Source organism: Panthera uncia, assembly GCF_023721935.1.
Source record: "Panthera uncia isolate 11264 chromosome C1 unlocalized genomic scaffold, Puncia_PCG_1.0 HiC_scaffold_3, whole genome shotgun sequence".
NCBI classification, from domain to species: domain Eukaryota; kingdom Metazoa; phylum Chordata; class Mammalia; order Carnivora; family Felidae; genus Panthera; species Panthera uncia.
In genome coordinates, this window is record NW_026057584.1 from 71,408,733 (window position 1) to 71,431,502 (window position 22,770).

At 35.6% G+C, this 22,770-nt stretch overlaps 1 protein-coding gene across 18 annotated transcripts in view; it reads left to right on the forward strand.

The window, feature by feature from the left end:
- BAZ2B (bromodomain adjacent to zinc finger domain 2B) overlaps positions 1-22,770 on the forward strand; it is a 434,688-nt gene that overhangs the window by 182,396 nt on the left and 229,522 nt on the right. For 17 of the 18 annotated variants that reach the window (XM_049616087.1, XM_049616095.1, XM_049616090.1 and 14 more), the window contains exon 4: positions 17,853-17,895. The gene's annotated coding sequence lies outside the window, so the exon portion shown is untranslated. Of the gene's footprint in view, positions 1-17,852; positions 17,896-19,066; positions 19,128-22,770 lie in introns of all 18 variants that reach the window. The other variant, XM_049616088.1, reaches the window with a different exon arrangement.

Genomic DNA, 22,770 nt, shown 5'->3' on the forward strand with positions numbered 1-22,770 from the left:
TTGTTTTAAAGGCACCTGTTGTATTTAGGCACTCTTGTCAAGTATCCATCAACCACACAAGTAAAGGTTTGCTTCTCGATTCCCAATTTCATTTCATTGATATAGTATTCATTTCAGTATCTAGTATTGGGGCACCTTGGTGGCTCAGTCAGTTAAGCATCCAACTTTGTGCTGACAGCTCAGAGCCTGGAGCCTGGTTGGGATTCTGTGTCCCTCCCTCTCTGCTCCTCCCCTGCTCGCTTTCTGTCTCTCTTTCTCTCAAAAATAAATAAACATTAAAAAAATAAATAAATATCTAGTATTAAGCCATTATCACACTGCTTTGATTGCTGTAGCTTTGTAGTAAGTCTTAAAAAAAAATAAGTGTTAACTTTCCAGCTTTGTTCCTCTTTTTCAAGATTGTTTTGGCCATTTTGGGTCCCTTCCAAATTTCTTACAACAAGTTCTCCTTTCATGACTTACCTCTGTGAGGGCTTGTTAAAGATTTTTTATCTGAAATTATTTTCTTGAAGATTACTCAAAATATACTTTGGCCAAATTCAGTATTCCTCTCTCCTGTTATGTATTCCTCTTTTTTCCAGTTTTCTAGGAAGATCTTTTCCCTCTTCCTTTCCAATTAACAATCCTTTTCTGACCTTTTTTTCCCCTTACAATATTTCTTTTTCTTTTTTAGCTCATGAGTACACTTCATGTCCTAAGCACTCTGTTAATCTCTGGGAAAGAAAATTCTAATTAAACACAATCTTTATTCTCAAGTTGCTTATGATAAATAAAATAAAATAAGAGGCACGTAAGTCCATGCTAAATTCTCAGTCTTTCATAAAGGAGAAATCAACTTTTTGGTTTTGATTTTGATTTTGATAATATATTTTGGTTTAAGTTTTGGCAAACTTGAAAGCAGTATTCAGTTTAAAAGAGAGTACTTATGTTAAAATAATTATAAGAGAAAAAAAGCAAGCATTGTCTATGTAGAGAAATTAAATGTAAATGAATAGCAATAAAGGAAAAACAAGCTCTAAAAATTAATGTAAGAATGACTATAATGTGAATGTATTAAATATGCTTTACTTCTTTTTATTTTTTATTTTTTTATTTTTTATTTGAGAGAGCGAAAGAGAGAGAGTGAGCAAGCATGAGTGAGGAAGAGGGGCAGAGGGAGAGAGAATCCCAAGCAGACTGACATGGGGCTCAATATCGCAACCCTGGGATCATGACCTGAGCCAAAATCAAGATTTGGATGCTCAACCAACTGAGCCACTCAGGTGGCCTGGTTTTCTTCTTTTTTAATTAACTTTTCACTCATTTATTCATTTTCCCAAAATAAATGTATTGAGTATTTTTTCCCAAAACAACAAATTCATCAATTTTCCAACACCCAGTGAGTCTCTGGCAATTTAATTCAATTCTGACACAGTGCAGATCCCACAGGTTAAGGGCTCACTCCCACGAGACTGCTGCCTGCTTCCAGTGCCAGCTGCAAATGGGGTCCCTAGGCTACCCACATTTCTGCCTGGCCAACTATAAATCATGGGTTCCCACGACCCCCTCCCTGAGGACTTAATAGAACTCAAGAAAGTGTTCTACTTACTGTCACAGTTTATAATAAAGGATACAGATGGACAGGCACAATAAGAAGTATATTATAGGGTGATGTCTAGAAAGGTCCTGAGCACAGGATCTTCTGTCTCCACAGAGTTAGTATATATGATGCTTTTGGCATATGGATCTGTTCACTAACTTGTAAGCTCCCTAACTCCTATCATTTAGGGGTTTTTATGAAGGTTACATAGGTATCGTTGATTGGCCCATTGTTGACAAATTCAATCTCAAGTCCCTCACCTGTCTTCGGAGGTAGTGGAGCTGGAAGTTCTAACCCTCTAATTGAATGGTTGGTTTTTCTCTGGTGACTGACCCCCATCCTGAAGTTATCTACCTACCTTCCCCATGAGTCCACTCACCAACATATAGACGTAGTAAATTCAGATTCCAGAACTTTTTGGAGCTCTGTGTCAGGAACCAGAGATAGAGACTAAATATTTATTTTTTATTATACTACAAGTATCTGTTATATATTAGATTATTTTTTATTGCACTACAAGTATCCGTTATATATTAGACATAACCATTACTTTTATGAAACTTGGAGTCTAGTGAAAGGAAACAGATTAATAAAAAGAAGATCCTAACAATAGGAATAAGTTAATTAGTGATAAAGATATGCACAGCATCTGATGGGGTGTTAAGATCACCACATTTATCTACAGGGTGTAGGGAGTGCTGGAAGTTGGCACTGGGGTCAGAGGAGAGATGGCAGAAGTTAGGAGAAGTTGCTCTTTTCTAGATAAAAGGAGAGAAGACAGAGAAAGGGTAAAAAGTGTCTTGGGGCTAAAAATGACAGGAAAATGTCATTTAATGGGGATCACTTTTTCCTCAGGATGATATATTGGAGAGACTTTCAAATTGAGTATTACTCTGCTTTTTTATCTATTGCCCTCTTCTATACAGTGAAATCATATTTAAATACTGGAATGAGGGGTGACTAGGTGGCTTAATTGGTTGAGCAGCCAACTCTTGATTTCAGCTTGTGTCATGATCTCAGGATCTGTGGGATTGAGCCCTGTGTCAGGCTCTGCACTGACAGCGTGGAGCCTGCTTGGGATTCTCTCTCTCCCTTTCTCTCTGCCCCTCCCTCTCTCTCTCTCTTAAAATAAATAAACTTAAAAAACTCAAGTGTCCTTTAAAAAAATTTTTAAGAAGTAAAATACTGGAATCAAATTGTCCATATTCTAAAGTGAAATTGATTTCTAAGTAAGAACATTCTAAGTTTTTTTTTCTTGTTTCAATGTTTATTTATTTTTGACAGAGCACAAGCTGTGGAGGTACAGAGAGAGGGGGGAACAGAGGATCCAAAGCAGGCTCTGTGCTGACAGCAGTGAGCCCGATGTGGGACTAGAACTCATGAACCGTGAGATCATGACCTGAGCCAAAGTTGGATGCTCAACTGAGTCACACAGGTGACCCAGAACATTTTAAGTTTTAAAGTTTCAACTAAAGATCACAATCTTTATTCTCTACATTCTTGTATTGTATATCAGAGGAAGTTAAAGCACAGATAAAATATACAACTTAGTTTAGTCGACGTACATTGAAAACCTATGTATCAGACACTCCACAAGGCTTACTGTTGTATCATGGACCTTCTTTTTTTAAGATTTTAGTTTATTTTATTTTTTAAAGTAATCACTACAACCAACACAGGGCTTGAACTTATTTACAACCTGGAGATCAAGAGCTGCATGCTCTACTGACTGAGCCAGCCAGGCACCCCTGTCATGGAACATTTTTGTATCTTAATGAACTGACCTGCTTTCTTTGGATTAAGTTAAAGCACAAAACAAGATAATCTCCCAGGTGAATTAATTGCTGAAAATGGTGAAATTTTAATTCATATACATTTTTGAAATACAGTGACTATAAAGCAATTAGAAAAGTGAAGTCATTTTTAACATATGGAGTCAAAAATATTTTTATCATGAGAAATGTAAGCATCTTTTTTATGTATTTTTGTTTTAAAAAATTCTAAATCTACCAACTTAAAAAAATGCAAACATTTGCATCTTTTCATACTATTTCTGCTTAATATTAGAAAACTTGCTGATCAAGTGGGTACAGCATTAAACCTGTTTTCATGTAATGAAACTTCTTTACCTATTTTGTTTAAGTATATGATAAGAAAGGAAGAACACAGTCTGCACATTTTGTAGTATGTTGGTTATTCTTTGGGTTGCTGTAAAAACAATCATTGTTTAATCTTGAATAGCTCACTTCTCAATATTTTTTAGAAACTGAAGGCAGGTGTTCCCTTTGAAATATTCCAATTTTTATGTTTGTTTAATTCATTAGCAGTTTGAGAATTAGAATCATTTTTTAAATTTAAAGCTTTATGCATTGTTTTGAGAACAAGGCTGGGTGACATTAATGCTGTGTATCATTGATAATATCACACATATAGATTGAAATTATAAGTCAGGACATAATTGGTTATGGAATAGATCACATACCTTAATTGTTGCTTGATAAATGCTGCCTGTGCATCACTGGATAGAACAGAGATCATGCCAAGTAATGTTAGGGGGTAGGTCACGAAAATCCTATAAGGAAAAAAATAGTAAATGGAATAATAAAATTCATTTACTATGGCAATAGTGAATTAAAATTATATCTAATATAACTTAGATATTGAAGTGGTGAAACTTATTAGGAGCGCTCATGTTCTTGCCCTCTTCCCCCAGCAAAGGCAGTATTATATTTGTTTCAAATTCCATCCATAAGAATCGCATTCTTAAGAAACTCAGAAGTGTTCTTTTCACCATCCTTCTTACCATAAATTTAAGCTTGTGACTGCATTTGGTTAACTAGCTTGATGGTCAGTATCTTCCATTCCTAGAACTTTAAAGAAAAGTGTTGCCTATTCAGACCAGAGTAATCCAGATACTGGAATAAAATCTTTGGTCACTATTGAAAGAGTCAAACTTAGCATTGCCTTTAAAGCTACAAATAAGAGCTATTAACTTTTTTTTTTTTTTAAAGCTTTTAAGTCTGCATGGAGAACTCAGTGAGCATGCAAATATTATATGCTTTACTTTTTCAAGCTATAATCTATTTATTTGTTAGTTTCTTTTGAAATGTTTTAAGCTGTCTTAATATCCATCTTTTTTTTCTAATTATTTGACAATTGCCAGTTTTTGTTGAAATGTTAAAACAATATGCCTCTTTATGGATACCAACTGTTCATTAACTAGGCAATACATTTGGTATTGAGGAAGAAGAAAATAAACAAGCAGTGCAAGGATTTGTGTTGATATTAATAACTATTATACAGTAGTTCCATGTAATATGGAGATGTGTTTTCTGCCTCAAAGTAGTTTTTTAAATGTTTATTTATTTATTTTTGAGAAACAGAGAGCAAGTGAACAGGGGAGGGGCAGAGAGAGAGAGGGAGAGAGAATCCCAAGCAGGCTCCGTGCTGTCAGCACAGAGCCCGATGTGGGGCTCGAACCCTTGAGCTGTGAGATCATGACCTAGCTGAAATCAAGAGTCGGACACTTAACCAACTGAGCCATCCAGGCGCCCCTGTCCTAAAGTAGTTTTGATCTTCTATCTTCATTTGCACATATTATAATTTATTTTATTTTTTCACTCCTAATCTGACAACTGGTAATAGATGAAAATCCTTAAAAATTCATTGTGAACAAAACTTTACAACAAAATGATAAGTAAGCCAATTAAGGAATAGGCAAAGGATTCGAACATTTCTCCAAGAAGATATACAAATGGCAATAAGCACGTGACAAAGTGCTCAACATCATTAGCCACCAGGAAATGCAAATTAAAGCTCTAATGAGATAATACTTCATATCTACTAAGATGACTATAAAAAATAATGGAAAATAACAAGGGTTGGCAAAGATGTGAAAAATTGAAAATCTCATGTACTGCTTGTGGGAATGTAAAATGCTACAGCTGTTTTGGTAAACAGTTTGGCAGTTAATAAGTTAAATATGGTCACCATATCACCCAAAATCTCTGTTTCTAGGTATTTATCTAAGAAAACTGACACTTTTTGTACACACAAAAATTTGTATATGAATGTTCATAGCATTATTTTATAAGAGCCTAAAGGTAGATACAACCTAAATTCCTATTAACCAATGAATGGATAAAAAAAATGCACATACAATTGACTATTATTAATACATATAAGAGAATGAAGTACCAATACATGCTATAGTATGGATGAGCCTTGGAAACAGTATGATAAGTGAAAGAAGCCACACAGTAGAGGTCAGATATTATATGATTCCATTTATGTGAAAATGTCCAGAATAGGCAAATTCATAGAGACAGAAAGTAGATTAGCGGTTGCCAAGGCCTGAGAAGGAGAGTGGGGAGGAGAATGGGCAATGACTGCTTAATTGGTATGGTGTTTCTCTGTGGGATGATGAAAATGTTCTGGAATTCAATAGTAGTTGTACAACATTGTGAATCTATTAACACCACTGAGTTATATACTTTAAAATGGTGAATTTTATGTTATGTGAATTTTATCTCAAGTTTAAAAATTAATTGTGATTTCTAACAATATATTTTGGGGAGGAATACCTGTAATAGGTAGAATACTGCTCTGGATATTCCATATCTTATCCTTGAATTAAAGTTGTGTGTGACATACTTGAACCCTGTTTAGCTGCTGAAAGACTCTTAAGTACTATGCCATTGGCCAGTCTGGGAGGAATGTTAAAGAAATCCTTGTTCAAAAATGATTAGTTATTGCTGGAATATTTTTGACAACTCAATAGAATGACTTTTCTTAGGTCTCATTAACAAAAAGAGCTTTCTTCAAGAAAATGATTTAATTTTATGAGTACTGTGAATAATATAAATCAGTAAAAGCTGCCTATGACAGTCATTTCTTCTTTGCATTTGGCTATCAGGAAACTGAAACCCCTATCTCTTTGGTTGCCCCTTCCCCCTACCATAACTAAGAGTACAGGGCTTTGTGGCATGCATTTTTGAAACTAACTTTATTTTTGGCCTAATGTTATTTTTCTCTCACTCAATTTCTTATTTTTATTTTGTTTATTATGTACGTAAGTGTATTCATCTCATATCTTATGTTTTAACGAGACAGAATATAAAAATAAGAAGGAATAAAAAATCTTACAATTGGAGGGAAAAAAGCTTAAAATGCAAATGTGTTTGAATAACATATTAATTTACACTAATATGTCCTCAATGGTCTTTATAACTGTCGAATTCTTTTTATTTTAAGTTTTTATTTAAATTCCAGTTAACATGCAGTGTAACATTAGTTTCAGGTGTGCTAGATAGTGATTCAGCACTTTTGTACAACAGCCGGTGCTCATCACAGCCAGTGCACACTTTCATCCCCATCACCTGTTACAACTATCTAATTCTTAACTTTTTTAAGGAGGCAAGGGAACATTGCAGAAAATAATGAGCAGAGAGAGGGGAACTCTGGAAATAATGAAGATTTGTGTCAGTGATTGATATGAGTATTGCTTTCTGTTTTGAGTAGAGTGGTGAGTTACAGAAGAGGGTGCTGGAAGTCCAAAAGTGGAAATGGGTCAATACAGAGAAGGAAAAAGGGAAAGTACAATGGAGATGTTTTTAAAAATTGCTGGCTTTACTCTTTATCTAATGTTGATCCTATTTAAGCCCCACTGTGCATAATCAAATAAAAGCTGTGTATGGCATTATTTTTAAACTGTGCAGCTGCATGTGTATAGCTTAGAAGGACATTGCTGTCACATCATAAAATGATCAACATTGCTTTGCATAATCTTTTTAGCATGACAGCCTCTATTATAAAATAATACTGTTTCTAAGGGATTTTTAATTTAATTATGTATATACTATATTCCCCTCTGATTTTCAATATAGTTTCCATATAATCCTTAGATTAGTTACATGTTGTATATTTATTATCTTTGCATTTCTAGCAGCAAAGGACAGATTTATGCATTTATTTGATGCTTAGTAATCATTGATTTTGCTTCTGTAATTTTCCCTATCATCATTCATTTTTTTTCTCATCTCATCAGCATATATACATGCTGTACTGTTCCCTCATTTTAATACAAAAGCATTTCAAGATCCCACATCCCTCTTTAGCTATAGTACTATTTCTGTAGAGTCCTTTATAGCAAAACTCCTTCAAAGAGTTGTCCGTATATGCCACTTGTATGGCCTCGTCACACTTTCTTTGCTTTACTTGTTTTATTTATGCTTTTGTTGTCATCACTCGACTGACAGCAGTCTTGTCATGGGCACCAATGAATTTACCTCACTAAATCCCATGGTCATTTGTCAGCCCTCAGATTAAGTGTTGTCCAGCACCATCTGTCACAGTTCACTGTGTCGTCTCTCCTGAAACTTTTCACTTGCGTACTTAACGTTGCCAAAACCAAATTGTTGGTTTCTTAATACTGTCACTAACAACACCACCAAACCTATTCCTACCCTAGTGTCCTCCTCCTCAGTGTTTGGCAGCATTGTTCACCCAATTGATCTGACCAAAACCTTGGAGTCATCCTTGACTGTTACGATGCTTTTTTTCTCAGTCCATCAGCGACAAATATCCAACCACTTCTACCATTGACATGGCTACCATGATTGTCATCTCATTTCCACCTGAATTGCTACAGTTGTTCTCTAAATTGATCTCTGTGTTTTGATTAATCTCTTCCTCTCCTATCTCCAAGATTATTCTGTATAGAGTAATTAGGGGGTCTTTGCTTGTTTTAATCAGATCACTCCCTTAGTGAAAGCATCCCATGTGGCTTTCAGCACACCTGGAATAATATTCAAACTATTGATGTTGCTTTTCAGGCCCTCTGTGATCTGCGCCTAACTCTCTTACCACTGACTTATAACTTACTGTGCACCAGCACTGTGCCTTCTTGTCATTTTTTTTTTTTAACATTTATTCATTTTTGAAAGACAGAGAGAGACAGAGTGCGAATGGGGAAGGGGCAGAGAGAGAGGGAGACACAGAATTTGAAGCAGGCTCCAGGCTCCAAGCAGTCAGCAAGGAGCCCGACGCGGGGCTTGAACTCACAGACTGCAAGATCATGACCTGAGCCGAAGTCGGCCTCCCAACCGACTGAGCCACCCAGGCGCCCCTCATTTTTTTTAAAACACCTAAGCCTTTCCGCTTTAGGACCCTTGCATTTGCTATTGTCTCTACCTGAAGTGTTTATTCTTACTGCATTCTGGTGTCTGGGCAGTAATCTCTGAGAGGCCTTCCTTGCCACCACTCCATCTCTTTACCCTCCATTGTAGTACTTGTCACTATGAGAAAGGATAAAATTTGTCTTTTTTGTTGTTTTGTAGGCCTTTACTATTTCTGCATAAGTTCTGTGAAGACAGAGATTTTGTTTTTTTCACTGCCATATTTCCAGTACAGAGAAAACACTCCATAATGAACAAGTGAATTGCTTGATTTGATTAATGTTTTAATGTGTGTATTAGTGAAAGAAAAATTTTAAGATTGGTTTATGATTTATATAAGATTTCCACTTGTTAATTTTTTATTGTGGCAAAATATACATAACATTAAATTTAATGTTTTAACTACTTTTAAATATACAGTTCAGTGGCCTTAAGTACATTTACATTGTTGTGCAATCATCACCACCATACATCATTCACCTTCCAAAATTAAAACTGTGTACCCATTAAACAATAACTTCCCATTTGCCCCTCCCCTAGCCCCTGGCAAATCACCATTCTACTTTCTGTTTTATGAATTCGACTATTCAGTGTACCTCTCGTATATTGTCTTGTTGTGATTGGCTGTCTTAGTCCTGTTTGGATTACTATAACAAAGTACTATAGACTGGGTGGCTTATAAACAATAGAAATTTGTTTCTCACAATTTTGGAGGCTGGGAAGTCCCAAGATCAAGGTGTGGACAGCTTCAGTATGTGGTTAGGGCCTGCTTCCTGGTTCATAGATGGCTGTCTTTTTCTATAATTTCACATGGTGGAAGGAACAAGGAAGTTCTATGGGTTCTGTTCTATATAAGGGCACTAATTCCATTCGGGAGGGTTCTGCTCTCATGACCCAATCACCACCCCCCCCCCCAAAATCCCCACTTTCAAATGCCATCACATTGGGGGTTAGATTTCAACAAATGAATTAGGGGACAGGGGATGGACACAACCCTTAAAATAAGTCAATAAGCATTGCCTTATTTCATTTAGCATAGTGTCTTTAAGATTCATTAGACTGTGGCTGTTAAATGTTTGTAAGTTGCATTTTTTCATTAAGTACATGCAGTTAGATATATCAGTGCCTTAGCCATGTCTTTCATCTGTGTATGTCTAAAAATTTTATAAGCATAATTAACTAAACTTCACAACCTTGGTGTAAAGTAGATAATTATGCTATGGCAAACTAAAGTTGTGAGATTGCCCAAGGTATATAATAAATATATGCCAGAATTCTAAATGAAGATGAAGGTTATGTAATGTATTGTTGAAAGCAGTAGACCAGATTTCTTGTTAATGATGAAATCATTCAAGGTTTCTAAGAAAAAATGGCAGTAATAATTATTTAAACTCCCTTAACATTCATGGAAAAGTTTTAACAGAGGAAAATATATGCTATCTGAAACCTAGTTTTTGTTATTAGTGATAGCATGTTTAGTTATTGGATCTAATTTTTTTTTTAAGTTTATTTATTTTGAGAGAGAGAGTGTGGGGCAGTGGGGCGGGGGGGTGTGCAGGCGGAGAGTGAGGGACAGAGAGAGAATCTCAAGCAGGCTTCGCATAGTCAGTGCAGAACCTGATGTGGGGCTTAAACTCACGAACCATGAAACCAGAACCTGAGCCGAAATCAAGTCAGATGCTTAACTGACTCAGCCACCTGGGCACCCCAAACTTATTTTTTTTAACTTGTTACATTGCTAACTGCCTCATCAGTCTTCATAGTCTGAATTGGATATTTGAAGGTTTGGATGGGAATAGTTTCATTTCAGTCTTTTAGCTATGGAACATGAAACCCTTAAAAAAAAAAAAAAGCTGTGAACTTAGGTGCTTGTCTTAATTATTGGCTTGTTCAAGTGAGATGTTTCTGTTTTGCTTTTTTTAAAGGCAATCTTGTAAGTGGCAAATTTTCGATTGGCATTTGTTGAGAGGACTAAGATGCACTCTGATTTTGATAAAAAGTAAAATCTCCCCGGGGCGCCTGGGTGGCTCAGTCGGTTGGGCGTCCGACTTCGGCTCAAGTCATGATCTCACAGTCTCTGAGTTTGAGCCCCGCGTTGGGCTCTGTAATGACAGCTCAGAGCCTGGAGCCTGCTTCAGATTCTGTGTCTCCCTCTCTCTCCGCCCCTCCCCTGCTCATGCTCTGTCACTCTCTGTCTCAAAAAATAAATAAAAAACATTTAAAAAAAGTAAAATTTCCCCATAATTATATTCAGATAACATGTTTTAATTTAGTTAATAGTAATTCCTAAAAGCTTTGTCTCTTTGTGTTGCTACAATTTGAGTTGAATTTCCTAAAGAATTTAGAGATATAAAAGTACAGCCAAAACAGCATATAATTTTTCTCAAATGAAGCTCTTCTTTATGTTACTTCCCCCAAGTGATTAGTTCATTTTGGGATATTGTGTATATATTAACCTCAAGAATGTTTCAATACCGACTAGCAGTCTACCACTTTCTTCCTCTGCTGGGTGACCATTTATGGCTCTAAAGCAGAAACCTATGAACCAGTGAGTAAAGATTTTGAGAAGTGCTAATTAGTGTTGAAAGAGTGGGGTGGTAAAGTTGGGGAAACCATGCAGCTTACATATACTTACATTTTTAAAAGATTTCACCAAGTCTAACAGCCGGTTGTGCTTCATTTCCCTGGTTTTTATTATCAACAGAATTACGAAGTTACCATCTGAGCTGTAGGGAAACTTCATGTAATTGGGCTTATGTTAGTTGTTTAAAAATTTTGTGAGTTGACTGGATTAAAACTTTTCTAGAGAAGTTTCAGTCATACATAACAATAAGGACAAACATTTCAAATAAAGTAATTCGTTTTGAGGGGGTGATAGGGTTTTGTGTGTGTGTGTGTGTGTGTGTGTGTGTGTGTGTGTGTTTTGCAGTAAGGAAGGTGAAATTATTGATACATTTTAGTAACTTATGGAAATGTAAATTTGTTTTATAAGAAATGTGAAATCATTGACCATACAAGAAGTGCTTTTTAAATGACCTTTGTTTTATTTGGTTTTATCTCAAGTAGTAGTACTGACAATGAGTTGTTTAATTGAAGAGAGTAGTGACTTGGAGAGGGTGACGAAAAGTTAGAATCCTGGTAATTCATTTTTAAGGCTTTAAAAGATTATATATGCTTTTTTGTTTTTGCTTTTGGTTTTGTTTAGCATTTAAGGAAGCTCTCTTAAGGGAAATCTCACTTCGGCTCTACGTTGTATATGACAAAGTGAGAGGTTTTAAACTGAAAAACTGTAATTTGCTTTATTCCTAGCCTTCATCGCTTTCTAACTTTCTGAGTTTCTCTGGTGTAGATAGGGGCCTTCTGATTCTTTCTAACGGCAGGGATTGAAATAATCAACAGCAGGTATTGAATTAGAGGTCTACTTAACCTACCAGAAAGCCTGATGAGATCTCCAAAGCCAAACAGTGCCAGCATATAGAACCTAGGCATTAATAATCTTGCTTTTATTGATCAAAAAATTATAAACATTCGGGGCATCTGGGTGGCTCAGTTGGTTAAGCATCTGACTTTGGATCAGGTCATGATAACGCGGTTCATGAGTTCGAGCCCTGCATCAGGCTCTGTATTGACAGCTCAGAACCTGGAGACTGCTTGGATTTCTGTGTCTCCCTCTCTCTCTGCTCCTCCCCCACTCATGCTCTGTCTCTCTTCCAAACTAAATAAACATTAAAAAAATTACAACAGTCAAAATAAAAACTGATGACTTTGAATTGGTGAACCTGTAGGACTCTTTCTTTCAGTTCTGTAAGTTGTGCGAACACTTTATTTCAGGGAGTCTGTCAGTTGTCAGTTTTAAGGATAAGAAGTTCCATCATTTTTACTAATTCCAGTGTATTTTAGCATGGATTAATGTGCAGTTGCAGAATAATTACAGCTACTGCCTTCATATTCTCTGTGAACAGCAAGGAAAGAAGCACATCAGGTATTTTACTGCATGCCCTGCTTAGACGCAGTTGAAACCGAGGACAGGAGGTATTCAGTGAGTACGATGCACCAAAAATACTGCTTGGGATTGGAATCCATATTTATTCACGCTGCCTGTTTTCCTTTCTTTTTCTACCTTGGATGTAGAAATCAGGAAAACAACTTTTAGCCCGGATACCAGTGTTTGTACAGATCAGGAAATTATTTCTATCACTTTATTTGCAAGTAAAGTAAAAGTAAATATCTAAATTGATCATTGCCTATACAACTTGAGAAAGCTGCCTAATGAAGTTTATATTAATGTTATATAATGTGTATTTTTTTTAACTTTATTTTTTAATTTATTTTGAGAGAGACAGAGACAGGGTGGGCAGAGAGAGGGGGAGAGAGAGAATTCCAAGTAGGCTCCAAACTGTCAGCACAGAGCCTGATGAGGGGCTTGAACTCATGAACTGTGAGATCATGACCTGAGCCTAAACAAAGAGTCAAATGCTTAGTTGACTGAGCCACCCAGGTACCCCTAATGTCTTCTATTTCTATACTCACTTTAGACTAGATAGCAGGCTTTTTTCATATACATTATATTACATGCTCAGTAAAAACTTTTTTTTTAAAGTATGTTTATTTATTTTTGAGAGAGAGAGAGTAAGTATTTGAGTTGGGGAAAGGCAAGAGAGAGGAAGAAAGAGTATCCCAAGCAGGCTCTACATTGTCAGCTCAGAGCCTGATGCAGGGCTCGAACTCACAAACTGAGATTGTGACCTGAGCCAAAATCAAGAGTTGGACACTTAACTAACTGAGCCACTCAGGTGCCCCTACATGCTTAGTTAAAATTTTTGTCTTGCTATTAAGGCTTGCTCATTGTTTTTCTTAAAATAATAAACGAAAACAGTTGATAGCAAAAGAGGTTTGTAAGGATCAAGACTATCAAAGTTGTTAATAAAATAAATTTCTTTTTTTCCCTATCTTCTGTTGAGGTTTTAGTTATAATAGTACATGTTCTACCCAGCTGAACAAAGTAAAGTAAATTGAAACTTTTAAATAGCAGGCAATATCAGTGCAATCTGAAAATGTTTAGAATACAGTTCTCCAAAACCCAAGACTGTTTCCTTGTATAAGCCCTATGATACATTAAGGATGGTAAAATAAATCTTTCTTTTTTCCCCCCACCAAACATAAACTTGAAAGTTACTCAAAGATAAAATAGTTCCCCTCCAAATTTGGAGCAATTTTTCTGAAATGAACATACCCTATACAACACAGTTGAGGGTTGTTTTTTTTTTCCATTTCTTTTTATTTTTTTAAATTTTTTTATGTGTATTTATTTTTGAGAGAGAGGGAGAGACAGAGTGTGAGCAGGGGAGGGGCAGAGAGAGAGGGAGACACAGAATCTGAAGCAGACTCCAGGCTCTGAGCTGTCAGCACAGAGCCCGAACTCACGAACCATGAGATCATGACCTGAGCCGAAGTCAGAAGCTCATCCGACTGAGCCACCCAGGCTCCCCTTTTTCCATTTCTAAAAACTAGAGAAAAACATTTTCAAATATTTAGAAGAATCACTTACAGTTCAGTCTTGATATGATGCTCTAATATGGTAGCCGCTATCTACCAGTGGTTATTTAAATCTAAATTAAAAGTAATTAAAATTAATTAAAATTTAAAAGTCAGTTGCTTAGTCATAGTAACACTATTACAAGGGCTCAATAGTCACATTTGGCTGTGGGCTAGGTATTGGACAGCACAGATACTGAACATTCCCATCATTGCAGAAAGTTCCATTGCACAGCACTGGATAAAGTATTCCATTGGTGGTGATGACATTTTTACCAGTTTCCTCAGTAGTTTCCTCGTATTTACAAGTATTTTGTCCTTACCTTCTAAAAAAAGGTATTATTATCAAAGCCTGTGGATTTTTTTTTTTTTTACTTATCAAATAATTTCCCTAATTAAAAAAATAATGGTCAGGATTTGAAATAGCTAGATGATGGTAGAAACATGTTTAGATTTTTAAAAAAAGTTTTTGGTAAACCTTAAAAGTACATGCCAAAAGATGTGTAGTTGTGAATCTTTAGAAAGAGAATGATAGAAGCAGGCTTTCCATGTGTGCAGTCTAAGACTGCCAAAACTGAAACGGCCTGCAAGTAGCCGTTTCTTCTCTTGTTTTTTCTTTTTCTTTCCTTTTCTTTTCTTTTTTTTTCTTTTTTTCTTTTCTTTTTTTTTTGAGAGAGAGCGCATGTGTGCACATAGGGGAGGGTCAGAGGGAGAAGGGAAGATGTGGGGCTCAGTCTCACAACCCTGAGATCATCACCTGAGCTGAAATCGAGAGTCAGATGCTGAACCAACTGAGCCACTCAGGCTCCCCATGTGAAATTATTTTTCTTACGTAAATTTTAGAAATAATTTTTTAGGGGCACCTGGGGGGCTCAGTCGGTTAAGCGTCCGACTTCAGCTCAGGTCATGATCTTGCAGTCTGTGAGTTCGAGCCCTGCCGTTGGGTCCTGTGCTGGCAATTCGGAGCCTGGAGCCTGCTTTGGATTCTGTGTCTCCCTCTCTCTCTGCCCCTCCCCCACTCATGCTCTGTCTCTCTCACTCTCAAAAATGAATAAATGTTAAAAAAAAAGAAATATTTTTTATTGTATAACCACACCTTGAAAACAGCATAGAACACAGCAAAAACATTAAATATTTAATGACTATTGTTTAAGTGAATTTTAGAGTTAAGCAGCATATATTTCTATCTTCAGTTTGAGTGAAGGGAGAAAAAGTAGGTATTGTATCCATTTATTCCTTTGAATCTTTTCAATACGCTGGGTAGGGATAGGAATCCTTACTTTGCGTATGTTGAGACTTTTGTGGTGCTGTCAGGTGAAGGTTAAGACTTGAGTGTGTTAAAATCAATTATATAAAGAAAGACTGTGTTTTGAGGCAGAAGAAGAGGAAAAATAAAGACAGTTATATGCTAATTACTTGAAAAATGTTTATATAATTGTATATCTTGACTTATCCCACAGTTTAACACTGGCAGGTGTTTTCTGGGGGTAAATTTGGTTGAGATTTTCTGTGCATATTTACTGGAATGGTGACTTGTGGAGAAAAAGCACATAACCAATATATTAGTTGACTTATGTTTTCATAAAATTTAATATTACTTTTTATATATGAATATGCATTGAATATATTTCCTAGTTTCAAGATGAGTTTAAAGAACTACCTTTCCTTGTAAAAGCCACTTAGGGTTTTTATGAGAAGCTTTAAGGTTTGTCTGATTTTATCTGGTGTTATTTTAATTTCATGTATTTTTTTTTTTGCATTTGCAAGTACCCAGTAAAACGTATATATTTTTTAAGACACTTTTTTAAATGTTTATTTATTTTTGAGAGAGAGAGAGATAGAGATAGAGTACAAGTTGGGGAGGGACAGAAAGAGAGGGGAGACACAGAATTCAAAGTAGGCTCTAGCTCTGAGCTGTTAGCTCAGAGCCTGATGTGGAGCTTGAACCCACAAACCATGAGATTATGACCTGAGCTGAGGTTGGATGGTCAACAGACTGAGTCACCCAGGCGCCCCTACTAGTTCTTTATAGATAATCTTAATTACCTTGTATTTTTTCCCCCAAGAAATAAAAAATAAAATGGAACATTTATCTTTTATTCAATCACAAATATTGTTTGAATGTAACTTTAAAAAAACTTTAATACCTTTTTGAATTACAGAGTTTTACAGAAAGTATAATTGCTTCTTTCATAAGACTTTTTGTGTTGACACATTATCATCACAAGACTGGCTTGTTTTTGGTTTTGTTTGTTTGTTTAAAGTGGGGCTTGGACTCAGGACCCTGAGATTAAGAGTCAGTTGCTCTACTGACTGAGCCAGCCAGGCTCCCCATAGACTGCTTTTTATATTGATTTAAGTTGAGAGCATAATGCTAGGAAGTAGCTCCTTGAAGGCAGGTCTTTTGATACAGAGGGTAATGTGTTTGTTGGCAGAATGGAATGGATGAAAGGTGTGAGATAAAAAAGGAACCAAGGGAAACTCAGTTCTGTGTGCTTGGACAAATCATGTATACTGTCTACCATCTATTTTCCATGAGTGTATAATAAAAAATATCTCTTTCCCACTACTTTGAAGGAATTGTTATGAGGATCTGATGAAATATTATATGAAGGCCCGTTATGAATATTAGAACACCATAACATTGTGTTATTTTTTAACATGAAACATTTAAAAGCTTGCCTGGGGCACCTGGGTGTCTCTGTCAATTAAGCGTCCAACTTTGGCTCAGGTCATGATGTCACATTTTGTGGGTTCAAGCCCTGTGTCAGGCTCTGTGCTGACAGCTCAGAGCCTGGAGCCTGGTTTGGATGCTATGTCTCCTTCTCTCTCTGCCCCTCCCCTGCTCTTTCTCTCTCTCTGTCTCTCTCAAAAATAAATAAACATTAAAAAAAAACAAAGCTTACCTGAAACCATGCCTTACTAACTGAGAAATTTCTAAAAGCTTTGATTTTACAGAGATAAGAACTCTAAGCTATCTACAGTTCAGGAAATAGTTTCACTTGTAACTTCCTTGGGATTTATAGTGTATAGTTCTTTCCCAATGATATTTTCAGTCTTTACTAGTTTTGTCACTCTTCATAAGGATGAGCATAAAGCTCTTTCTCCTATTAATTGATAATAAATTGATCACATTCTAGCCATAAAATGAACTGCTAATCTGATCATAGAGAAAAAGTTATCTATAAACAGTACCACTCTTTTGTTTGTAGTATATTTAACACACTGTGATTCTCTTCTTAGTAAATATTTGAAAACAAATAAAACTAACCCAAATGTCCTATAGGGTATTACTAATATGTTACATTATGGTAACCCTGGGGTGTTGCTGATTATAAACAGAACATAATTTACCATGCTATAATAAATAATGACCTATAAAAAACTGCAAGTGCTTCATGCTTTATTTGTGCCATGCCAATTGTACTTTCCCTGACAACTTTAGATTAATTTAAATATGACTTATGGCATCAAGGAAGACAAAAATACTAAACTAACATTTTAGTTTCTGAAATTACTCAAATATGATTCGGCTGAATGCTATTTCTGTTTTCCTATTGCAGATTTCTCAACAGTGATGTCACAAGATTGACCACATTGATCACAGTAAGACTAAAACAATAATTAAGCTTTTAAGGATGTTTTGTTTTCTCCAGAATAACACTTGAGTTGGAAATTATTTATAACTTTAAATTATGATTCTTTCATTCAACAGCCAATTGAATGTTTACATTTTCAATGAACCACATCTCATGCTTGTAGTTATTTAAATACTTTTAAAATATTGCTTTAAATGATTTAAAAACATTTAAAATGAAAACTACTTTTAATTTATACCTGAAACTATGTGCCTAATTATATTAATGTATTTCAGTGTGAATCATAATCTGAACATCATCTTTTAACATTTTTTTTTACTAAAAAATAGCAGAACATTTAAGGTGACTCCACATTAGGAAAAAAATTACAAAAATAAAGTTACTTGAGACTGTAATCACAAGACTGTGAAAACAGCCTTGAAAGGATTCTTAGGCTTGCTTAAATTTTTCATTGATATTTGAATGATTTATAGAGAGTCTTCCAAATATGGAGAGTTGTTGAAAACAGATCCCATAAGTAACTGACACTTTTCCTCTTTAATTTTAAACTGTTAATTTCTACTATATATAAGGAAATATGTTTCTTAATGAAAAAACTTTATCCAAGGTCATGATCCACATTATTTTAAAATTCTAAATAGTAAAATCTGAATTACAGTAATGAGATTTTATAGTATTTTTGAAAAATTCTTTTAAATGAAGAGAAATAAATTTAGAGTAAATCATTTATACAGTCTGCTTCTTTAATCCTGTTCTAATTGTTCACTAATTATAGAAGCAATAATTATCAGAAATGTAAATTCATGTGTAATCTTTGTGTTTATGTTTTAGCACTTATTTTGAAAACTGGTTTATTTTTTAAGGTTAACATTTTTCAGAGGCCAGGGAGAATTTTATTGTATTTTTAAAGACTTTATCATCATCAAGTATACAGATGTTCAGATGTTTATGGAATGTTCATTTATTTTCCTAGGGGATCAAGTTAGCTATCTCTGATTTGTAGCTCTTTCCTTGTTTGTTTTTTCTTAATCAGAACTTTATTATCCTAACTGAATAGTTTACAACAAGATATTAACATATTTCTGTAGTAACCTTCTGTTTATATCTAGTACTTTACAATCAAGGAGATTAACATTAGAATCAGATTGAAAATGCTGACTTTTACTGTACATTTTTAGGGTAATATTAGGAGAGTATGTAATTGCAGCTGTTCTAAATTCAAGAATTTCAGGAAAAGAGGTACTATCCAATATTATCAAATATTAAATAAGTTAAAGACTAAGAAGTATTCATTTGAGATTTTCATAAGTGACTAATAAGAGGAACCCTTACTTTGTAATAATATCAGGACTTTGAGGCCTTCTCCAGCCCCTTGAGTCAAGAAAAGAGGGTAGATTTCAACACTGATTCAGGCTTAGGGGACTATGGACAGAGTAGTTCAAGTATTGACCATGGGGTAGAAATAAAGTGAGGCCGGGGAAGGGCTGATATGTTCAAAGAAAATGGAGAGGGTAAGGGACTAGTCAGAAGTAGATAAGCTGATGAAATCAGATGATAAAGTAATAGCTAAAAGAATAGAATATTGTGGTTAGGGAGGGGTATATTACAGATTGTTTCAGAGTTGAAGCTGTAATGAGTTTTTATATATTATATAGTATACATCTTTTATACTTTTTTCCCCCAGAGAATTTCTGTTTTTCCCATGTTGCAATTCACAGAAATGTCCAAATCTAATCTCCCATCTTCCTGGCCATCATCAATTCCCTTGAAGCCTATACATCTCAGTTTAATGTTACTAAAACACTGCTCTCTTTTATTTCTCTGCTTGAAGATGTTCAGTGACTTCCCTTTTCCTACAAGATCAACTCTAGATATTCTAACGTGGTATTTAAGCTCCCTCCTCAATTTGGCTCTAGCATATTTCCCAGCCAAATATCCTATTATTCAAGAAGAAGAATCCTACACTCTACCCTGTGTGGACTCTACTCCATGTTGAATATTCATTTTGGTTCCATACTTCCTTTTTCCCAGAATATTCCTTTTGTTTTTTTTATTTTATTTTTAAGTAATCGCTACACCCAACTTGAGGCTTAAACTCACAACCCTGAGATCAGGAGTTGCATGCTCTACCAACTGAGCCAGCCAGGTGCCCCTCCCTAGAATATTCTTTTCCTTTCAGGCTTTTAATTTTTTCTGATGATTTCAAACTTCTCTTCTAATGCCCTGTCCACATGTAATCATGTGTTCGAGGCCTTCCCTAATCATCCTAATTGAAAGTGATTCTCTCTCCTTAGTAGTTTGGTAATGCTTAATTTTTTATTCCTATGTTACTGATGATATATATTCTCTTGTATTTTACATATTTTAATACATTTATTCCAGCTGTGCTCACTAAATGAGTATTCAGCAAATGTTTGCCGGTAATCACAAATGCCTAAGAAAGAGCTAAGTTAAATCGTATCTTTAGTTTTCCTATATTAAAATAGAAGTAAGTATATTAATGCATGGATATCCAAAATTGAACCACAGGAAGCAGGGTGGATGGGAAAGAATGTAGATTTTAGAACTAGAAGGAGTTCAAGTACTGATGCAACCGTATACTAGGTATGTGACCTTCAGCAAATCAGCCTCCTTGTGCCTCAGTGTCTCCACCTCTAAAATGTGTTACATTTAAAAGGATTACTATGCAAAATGTAAATATAATGTTCATTAACTTTCCTCCCTCTTAACTTTATATATGTCTTCTTGACATTTAGATAAAGGTGCATAAAATCAGCTGTAAAGATCAGGGATATGCCCCAAACATCTGAATTTATCTTACATATTGTGTTCCTTTTTTTTTTTTTTTTTAACTTTTTAAAGCTTATTTATTTATTTTGAGAGAGACAGAGAGAGTGCGAGCAGGGGAGGGGCAGAGAGAGAGGGAAAGAGAGAGAATCCCCAACAGGCTTGGCACTGCCATCGCAGAGCCCGATACAGGGCTCAAACCCACGAAACCATGAGATCATGACCTGAGCCGAAACCCAAGAGTCAGATGCTCAACTGACTGAGCCACCCAGGTGCCCCAATATGGTGGTCCTTTTTATCTGTAAGTAAAAAAAAAAGTTTTTTAAATATTTATTTTGAGAGAGAGAGAGCGCACACAGGGGAGGGGCAGAGAGAGAGGGAGGCAGAGAATCCCAAGCAGGCTGTGCACTGTCAGGGCAGAGCCTGATGCAGGGCTCAAACTCATGAACCGTGAGATAATGACCTGAGCCGAAATCAAGAGCCCGAGGTGTAACCAACTGAGCCACCCAGGAGCTCCTTGTCTATAAATTTCAATAAATGAATTTCTACTTTCTATGTTATATATATTTATAACTTAATCGACATATAAATTCCTGGGAAGAGGTTGATTAGATGTTTTGATATGATGTGGTTTTATTTAGGGAAAGAGAGTCAGACCTTACAGGATACCAACATCTTAAAAGGCCAGAATGGACTTGAGAATGGTTCAGATTGTGCTACATTCCTCTGATACACAGTTGAGAAAACCAAGGGAGATAATATACGAAATGGTAAAGAACATGAACTGAGGTCAGAAAAACCTTTGTTTAAGTTTGCGCTCTGATACTTATATAGCTGTTGTGATCTTGACACAATTACACACTCTTAAGATCTAGTTTTTTCCTCTATAAAGCAGAGATAATATTTATATCTCTAGGACTGTTGTGAATATTAAGTGACATAATGCTTAGGAAACATAGCACAGAGGCTGATACATATTAGATTCTTTTGACCCCTCATCATAGACATCACCTGTGAAGTTACTTTACCAGAGTCACCTAGTGTGACATCTTGGCCTAAACCTACTTTTGCTTTCTTCCACCATACTTCTTTAGTGTTCTGTTTTGTGATCACCATTACTTGATTAAAAAATATCTGTAAGCAGCATTTATAGGAAGTAAGATAAAATAACTCATATATTTTTTTCTTCTTGTATCTTTCCAAATTCTCCCTCTTCTTTGGGAGTATTTATGCAGTTTCACTTACATGCAGTTTTGTTCATATGTACTTTCACTAATACAGTGGCTTTATTTTACTTTTCACTTCACATTTTACTACATATTTTAATCTATTACAAAGCAACTTTTAAAATAATTGAAATGGCCTTTTCTGTTTTTTATTAATATTCCTGTTTTCCCTTGGTAATTTTATTATAAATATTCCTTAAATTTTATAGAGACAAATATCTACTAATAGAAATGTTTCATTTAAAAATTAAAATTTAGAAGGAATTATTACATAATTTTTAGTGTACACATTGTTAGAAATATTGGTGGTAGATAGCAAATTTAAAATGTCAGATACCTATGACAGATAAGATAAAATGAAATACAGCAGTGATTGTTAGTTGTTCCCTAATGTTGGTTCCCCTCCCCCCTTGCACTAATGTTTTCCCCAGAATAGCAATACCTGGAATAAAAATATCTCCCAATTTCCCTTGCATCTTACTCATGTGACTAAGTCTTGGCTAGAGATAAGTAAACAGCAGTAATGTGTGCAACTTGCAAAAAATAGTCTTAAAGGAAGAGGTACATTCCCTCTTTTTCCCCCCTGTCCTCCTTGCTGGCTAAAATGTGGACATGATAATTGGAAGTGAATGGAAACTACAAACTAAGAATAGGCAAAGCAAGGATGCCTGGTTGGCTCAGTCAGTTAAGCATCCTACACTTGCTTTTGGCTCAAGTCATGATCTCACAGTTCGTGGGATTGAGCCCTGCGTCGGGCTCCGCACTGACAGTGTGGAACCTGCTTGGGATGCTCTCTCTCTCCCTCTTCCTGCCCCTCCCCCAATCTCTCTCTCTCTCTCTCTCTCTCTCTCTCTCTCTCTCTCTCTCTC